Source organism: Ascaphus truei, unplaced genomic scaffold (assembly GCF_040206685.1).
Source record: "Ascaphus truei isolate aAscTru1 unplaced genomic scaffold, aAscTru1.hap1 HAP1_SCAFFOLD_839, whole genome shotgun sequence".
NCBI lineage: Eukaryota > Metazoa > Chordata > Amphibia > Anura > Ascaphidae > Ascaphus > Ascaphus truei.
In genome coordinates this window covers 133,144-139,641 of record NW_027457177.1, presented here as the reverse complement: position 1 = coordinate 139,641, position 6,498 = coordinate 133,144, and positions in this window count along the sequence as shown.

Genomic DNA, 6,498 nt, shown 5'->3' with positions numbered 1-6,498 from the left:
GAAGGAAGAGGGAGAGAGAAGGAAGAGGGAGAGAGAATGGATAGGGAGAGAGAAGGGAGAGAGAAGGCAGAGGGATAGAGAAGGGAGTGAGAAAATGGAGAGAGAAAGAAAAGGGAGAGAGAAGGAAAAGGGAGAGAGAAGGAAAAGGGAGAGAGAAGGAAAGGGAGATAGAAGGAAAAGGGATATAGAAGGAAAAGGGAGAGAGAATGAGAAGGGAGAGAGAATGGAGAGACAAGGAAGAGGGAGAGACAAGGAAAGGGAGAGAGAAGGGATAGGGAGAGCGAAGGAAGAGGGAGAGAGAAAAGGGAGAGAGAGAGAGAAGGGAGAGAAAGAGAGTGATGAGGGAGTGACAAGGAAAAGGGAGAGAGAAGGGAGAGGGAGAGAGAAGGGAGAGGGAGAGAGGAGAGAGAAAAGGGAGAGAGAGAGAAGGGAGAGGGAGAGAGAGAGGTAGAGGGAATGACGAGGGAGTTATAAGGGAGAGGGAGAGAGAAGGGAGGGGGAGAGAGAGAGAAGGGAGTGGAGAGAGAGAGAAGGGAGTGGAGAGAGAGAGAAGGGAGAGGGAGAGCGAAGGAAAGGGGAGGCAAGGAAAAGGGAGAGAATGGAGAGATAAGGAAAAGGGAGAGAGCATGGAAAGGGAGAGAGCATGGAAAGGGAGAGAGAAGTAAGAGGGAGAGAGAAGGAAGAGGGAGAGAGAAGGGATAGGGAGAGAGAATGGAGAGACAAGGGAGAGGGAGAGACAAGGAAAGGGAGAGAGAAGGGATAGGGAGAGAGAAGGGAGAGGGAGAGAGAAGGGGGTGACAAGGGAGAGAGGAGGGAGAGAGAAGGGAGAGGGAGAGAGAAGGAAAAGGGAGGGGAAAGGAAAAGGGAGAGAGAAGGAAGAGGGAGGGAGAAGGAAGATGGAGAGAGAAGGAAGATGGAGAGAGAAGGAAGATGGAGAGAGAAGGAAGATGGAGAGAGAAGGAAGAGGGAGAGAGAAGGAAGAGGGAGAGAGAAGGAAGAGGGAGAGAGAAGGAAGAGGGAGAGAGAAGGAAGAGGGAGAGAGAAGGAAGAGGGAGAGAGAAGGAAGAGGGAGAGAGAATGGAGAGACAAGGGAGAGGTAGAAACAAGGGAGAGGGAGCGACAAGGGATAGGGAGAGAGAAGGAAGAGGGAGAGAGAGAAGGAAGAGGGAGAGAGAGAAGGAAGAGGGAGAGAGAGAAGGAAGAGGGAGAGAGAGAAGGAAGAGGGAGAGAGAGAAGGGATATGGAGAGAGAGAAGGTAGATGTAGAGAGAAGGGAGATGGAGAAGAAGGAAGATGGAGAAGGGAGAGAGAGAGAGAGAGAGAGAGAGAGAGAGAGAGAGAGAGATGAGGGAGTGACAAGGAAAATGGAGAGAGAAGGGAGAGTGAGAGAGAAGGGAGAGGGAGAGAGGAGAGAGAAGGGAGAGAGAGAAGAGAGAGGGAGAGACAGAGAGAAGGAAGAGGGTGAGAGAGAAAGGAATGGTTGAGAGAGAGAAGGGAGAGGGAGAGGGAATGACGAGGGAGTTATAAGGGAGAGGGAGAGAGAAGGGAGGGGGAGAGAGAGAAGGGAGTGGAGAGAGAGAGAAGGGAGAGGGAGAGCGAAGGAAAGGGTAGGGGAAAGGAAAAGGGAGAGAATGGAGAGATAAGGAAAAGGGAGATAGCATGGAAAGGGAGAGAGACGGAAGAGGGAGAGAGAAGGAAGAGGGAGAGAGAAGGGATAGGGAGAGAGAAGGGAGACAAAGGCAGAGGGATAGAGAAGGGAGTGAGAAAAGGGAGAGAGAAAGAAAAGGGAGAGAGAAGGGAAAAGGAGAGAGAAGGAAAAGGGAGAGAGAAGGAAAAGGGAGAGAGAAGGAAAGGGAGAGGGAAGGAAAAGGGAGAGAGAGAATGGAGAGACAAGGGAGAGGGAGAGACAAGGAAAGGGAGAGAGAAGGGATAGGGAGAGAGAAGGGAGAGGGAGAGAGGAGGGGGTGACAAGGGAGAGAGGAGGGAGAGAGAAGGGAGAGGGAGAGAGAAGGAAAAGGGAGCGGAAAGGAAAAGGGAGAGAGAATGGAAAGGGAGAGAGAAGGAAGATGGAGAGAGAAGGAAGATGGAGAGAGAAGGAAGATGGAGAGAGAAGGAAGAGGGAGAGGGAAGGAAGAGGGAGAGGGAAGGAAGAGGGAGAGAGAATGGAGAGACAAGGGAGAGGTAGAAACAAGGCAGAGGGAGCGACAAGGGATAGGGAGAGAGAAGGAAGAGGGAGAGAGAAAAGGGATAGGGAGAGAGAGAAGGGATACGGAGAGAGAGAAGGGATACGGAGAGAGAGAAGGGATACGGAGAGAGAGAAGGTAGATGTAGAGAGAAGGGAGATGGAGAAAGAAGGAAGATGGAGAAGGGAGAGAGAGAGAAGGGAGAGAGAGAGAGAGAGGGAGAGAGAGAGAGTGATGAGGGAGTGACAAGGAAAAGGGAGAGAGAAGGGAGAGAGAAGGGAGAGGGAGAGAGGAGAGAGAGAAGGGAGAGAGAGAGAAGGGAGAGGGAGAGACAGAGAGAAGGAAGAGGGTGAGAGAGAAGGGAAAGGGAGAGAGAGAGAAGGGAGACAGAGAAGGGAGAGGGAGAGAGAGAGGTAGAGGGAATGACGAGGGAGTTATAAGGGAGAGGGAGAGAGAAGGGAGGGGGAGAGAGAGAGAGAAGGGAGTGGAGAGAGAGAGAAGGGAGAGGGAGAGCGAAGGAAAGGGGAGGGGAAAGGAAAAGGGAGAGAATGGAGAGACAAGGAAAAGGGAGAGAGATTGGAAAGGGAGAGAGAAGGAAGAGGGAGAGAGAAGGAAGAGGGAGAGAGAAGGAAGATTTAGAGAGAAGGAAGATGGAGAGAGAAGGAAGATGGGGAGAGAAGGAAGAGGGAGAGGGAAGGAAGAGGGAGAGAGAATGGAGAGACAAGGGAGAGGTAGAAACAAGGGAGAGGGAGCGACAAGGGATAGGGAGAGAGAAGGAAGAGGGAGAGAGAAAAGGGATAGGGAGAGAGAGAAGGGATAGGGAGAGAGAGAAGGGATACGGAGAGAGAGAAGGGATACGGAGAGAGAGAAGGGATACGGAGAGAGAGAAGGTAGATGTAGAGAGAAGGGAGATGGAGAAAGAAGGAAGATGGAGAAGGGAGAGAGAGAGAAGGGAGAGAGAGAGAGAGAGAGAAGGGAGAGAGAGTGATGAGGGAGTGACAAGGAAAAGGGAGAGAGAAGGGAGAGGGAGAGAGAAGGGAGAGGGAGAGAGGAGAGAGAGAAGGGAGAGAGAGAGAAGGGAGAGGGAGAGGGAGAGAGAAGGAAGAGGGTGAGAGAGAAGGGAAAGGGAGAGAGAGAGAAGGGAGAGGGAATGACGAGGGAGTTATAAGGGAGAGGGAGAGAGAAGGGAGGGGGAGAGAGAGAGAATGGAGAGGGAGAGAGAGAGAGAAGGGAGAGGGAGAGAGAGAGAAGGGAGAGGGAGAGGTTGAGAAGGGAGAGAGAGAGAAGGGAAAGGGAGAGAGAGAGAAGGGAGGTCAGGTGTTCAGGATATCCAAGCTTCAACACAGATGCTTTAATCAGTCCCTGCTTCAGCACAGGTGGCTCAATCAGGGTCTCTGTCTTCAAACAAGCCTCTGTTTGAGCCACTTGTGCTGAAGCTGTAAAATTGTGCTGAAGCTGTAAAATCCTGAAATTCAGACCAGTTTGGGGGATTAAGGACTTGAGTTGAGCAGCCATGTGTTCAAATTCTATGATACCTATTATTTACATTTGCATCTAGAGTGCTCTTTAGAAGCGGTTTGTCTCACTTAAGAGTGATTAGAATAGGCCGCAAAATCTTTTGCTGTGTACAGGAAAAAAGAGGCATAACAAACCAAGGCTGCCATCTCTTTATATCACAAGGTTACTCAGCAAACATAACAGAAAAACACAGAGAATACACAGAACAATGCAAAGAGCCACCCACATACAGAACTGGTTGATGATAAACCAATGAATACCAAATTTCAAACCACAGAAACATTAACATTCACAGTATTTACAATCTTTAACAGAACTCTTATGGAGACAATAAAGGGGGTAGGTGCTCTGGGGAATTTCATACACATGAGCCCCACAAACAGGGCTGGTTGATGATAAACCAATGAATACCATATTTAAAACCACATAAACATTACAAGTTACAGTACTTACAATCTTTATCAGAACTCTTATAGTCAATAAATGTGGATATGGAGAAGGGAGAGAGAAAGAAAAGGGAGAGAGAAGGGAAAGGGAGAGAGAAGGAAAGGGGAGAGAGAAGGAAAGGGAGATAGAAGGAAAAGGGAGAGAGAAGGAAAAGGAAGAGAGAATGGAGAGACAAGGGAGAGGTAGAAACAAGGGAGAGGGAGCGACAAGGAAAGGGAGAGAGAAGGGATAGGGAGAGAGAAGGGAGAGGGAGAGAGAATGGAGTGACACGGGAGAGAGGAGGGAGAGAGAAGGGAGAGAGAAGGAGAGAGAAGGAAAAGGGAGGGGAAAGGAAAAGGGAGAGAGAAGGAAGAGGGAGAGAGAAGGAAGAGGGAGAGAGAAGGAAGAGGGAGAGAGAAGGAAGAGGGAGAGAGAAGGAAGAGGGAGAGAGAAGGAAGAGGGAGAGAGAATGGAGAGACAAGGGAGAGGTAGAAACAAGGGAGAGTGAGCGACAAGGGATAGGGAGAGAGAAGGAAGAGGGAGAGAGAGAAGGGAGAGAGAGAGAGAAGGGAGAGAAAGAGAGTGATGAGGGAGTGACAAGGAAAAGGGAGAGAGAAGGGAGAGGGAGAGAGAAGGGAGAAGGAGAGAGGAGAGAGAGAAGGGAGAGAGAGAGAAGGGAGAGGGAGAGACAGACAGAAGGAAGAGGGTGAGAGAGAAGGGAAAGGGAGAGAGAGAGAAGGGAGAGGGAGAGAGAGAGGTAGAGGGAATGATGAGGGAGTTATAAGGGAGAGGGAGAGAGAAGGGAGGGGGAGAGAGAGAGAAGGGAGTGGAGAGAGAGAGAAGGGAGAGGGAGAGCGAAGGAAAGGGGAGGGGAAAGGAAAAGGGAGAGAATGGAGAGACAAGGAAAAGGGAGAGATATTGGAAAGGGAGAGAGAAGGAAGAGGGAGAGAGAAGGAAGAGGGAGAGAGAAGGAAGAGGGAGAGAGAAGGGATAGGGAGAGAGAAGGGAGAGAGAAGGCAGAGGGATAGAGAAGGGAGTGAGAAAAGGGAGAGAGAAGGGAGAGAGAAAGGAGAGAGAAAGAAAAGGGAGAGAGAAAGAAAAGGGAGAGAGAAGGAAAGGGAGAGAGAAGGAAAAGGGAGAGAGAACGAAAGGGAGAGAGAATGGAGAGACAAGGGAGAGGGAGAGACAAGGAAAGGGAGAGAGAAGGGATAGGGAGAGAGAAGGGGGTGACAAGGAAGAGAGGAGGGAGAGAGAAGGGAGAGGGAGAGAGAAGGAAAAGGGAGGGGAAAGGAAAAGGGAGAGAGAATGGAAAGGGAGAGAGAAGGAAGAGGGAGAGAGAAGGAAGATGGAGAGAGAAGGAAGAGGGAGAGAGAAGGAAGAGGGAGAGAGAAGGAAGAGGGAGAGAGAAGGAAGAGGGAGAGAGAAGGAAGAGGGAGAGAGAAGGAAGAGGGAGAGAGAAGGAAGAGGGAGAGAGAATGGAGAGACAAGGGAGAGGTAGAAACAAGGGAGAGGGAGCGACAAGGGATAGGGAGAGAGAAGGAAGAGGGAGAGAGAGAAGGGATAGGGAGAGAGAGAAGGGATAGGGAGAGAGAGAAGGGATACGGAGAGAGAGAAGGTAGATGTAGAGAGAAGGGAGATGGAGAAGAAGGAAGATGGAGAAGGGAGAGAGAGAGAGAGAGAGAGAGAGAGAGAGAGAGAAGGGAGAGAGAGAGAGTGATGAGGGAGTGACAAGGAAAAGGGAGAGAGAAGGGAGAGGGAGAGAGAAGGGAGAGGGAGAGAGGAGAGGGAGAGAGGAGAGAGAAGGGCGAGAGAGAGAAGAGAGAGGGAGAGACAGAGAGAAGGAAGAGGGTGAGAGAGAAAGGAATGGTTGAGAGAGAGAAGGGAGAGGGAGAGGGAATGACGAGGGAGTTATAAGGGAGAGGGAGAGAGAAGGGAGGGGGAGAGAGAGAAGGGAGAGGGAGAGAGAGAGAGAAGGGAGAGGGAGAGAGAGAGAAGGGAGAGGGAGAGGTTGAGAATGGAAAGAGAGAGAAGGGAAAGGGAGAGAGAGAAGGGAGGTCAGGTGTTCAGGATATCCAAGCTTCAACACAGATGCTTTAATCAGTCCCTGCTTCAGCACAGGTGGCTCAATCAGGGTCTCTGTCTTCAAACAAGCCTCTGTTTGAGCCACTTGTGCTGAAGCTGGAAAATCCTGAAATTCAGACATGTTTCGTGGCTTAAGGACTTGAGTTGAGCAGCCATTTGTTCAAATTCTATTATACTTTTTATTTACATTTGCATCTAGAGTACTCTTTAGAAGCGGTTTGTCTCACTTCAGAGTGGCTAGGATAGGCCGCAAAAGCCATTGAGGTTTACAGGGAAAAAAAGAGGCATAA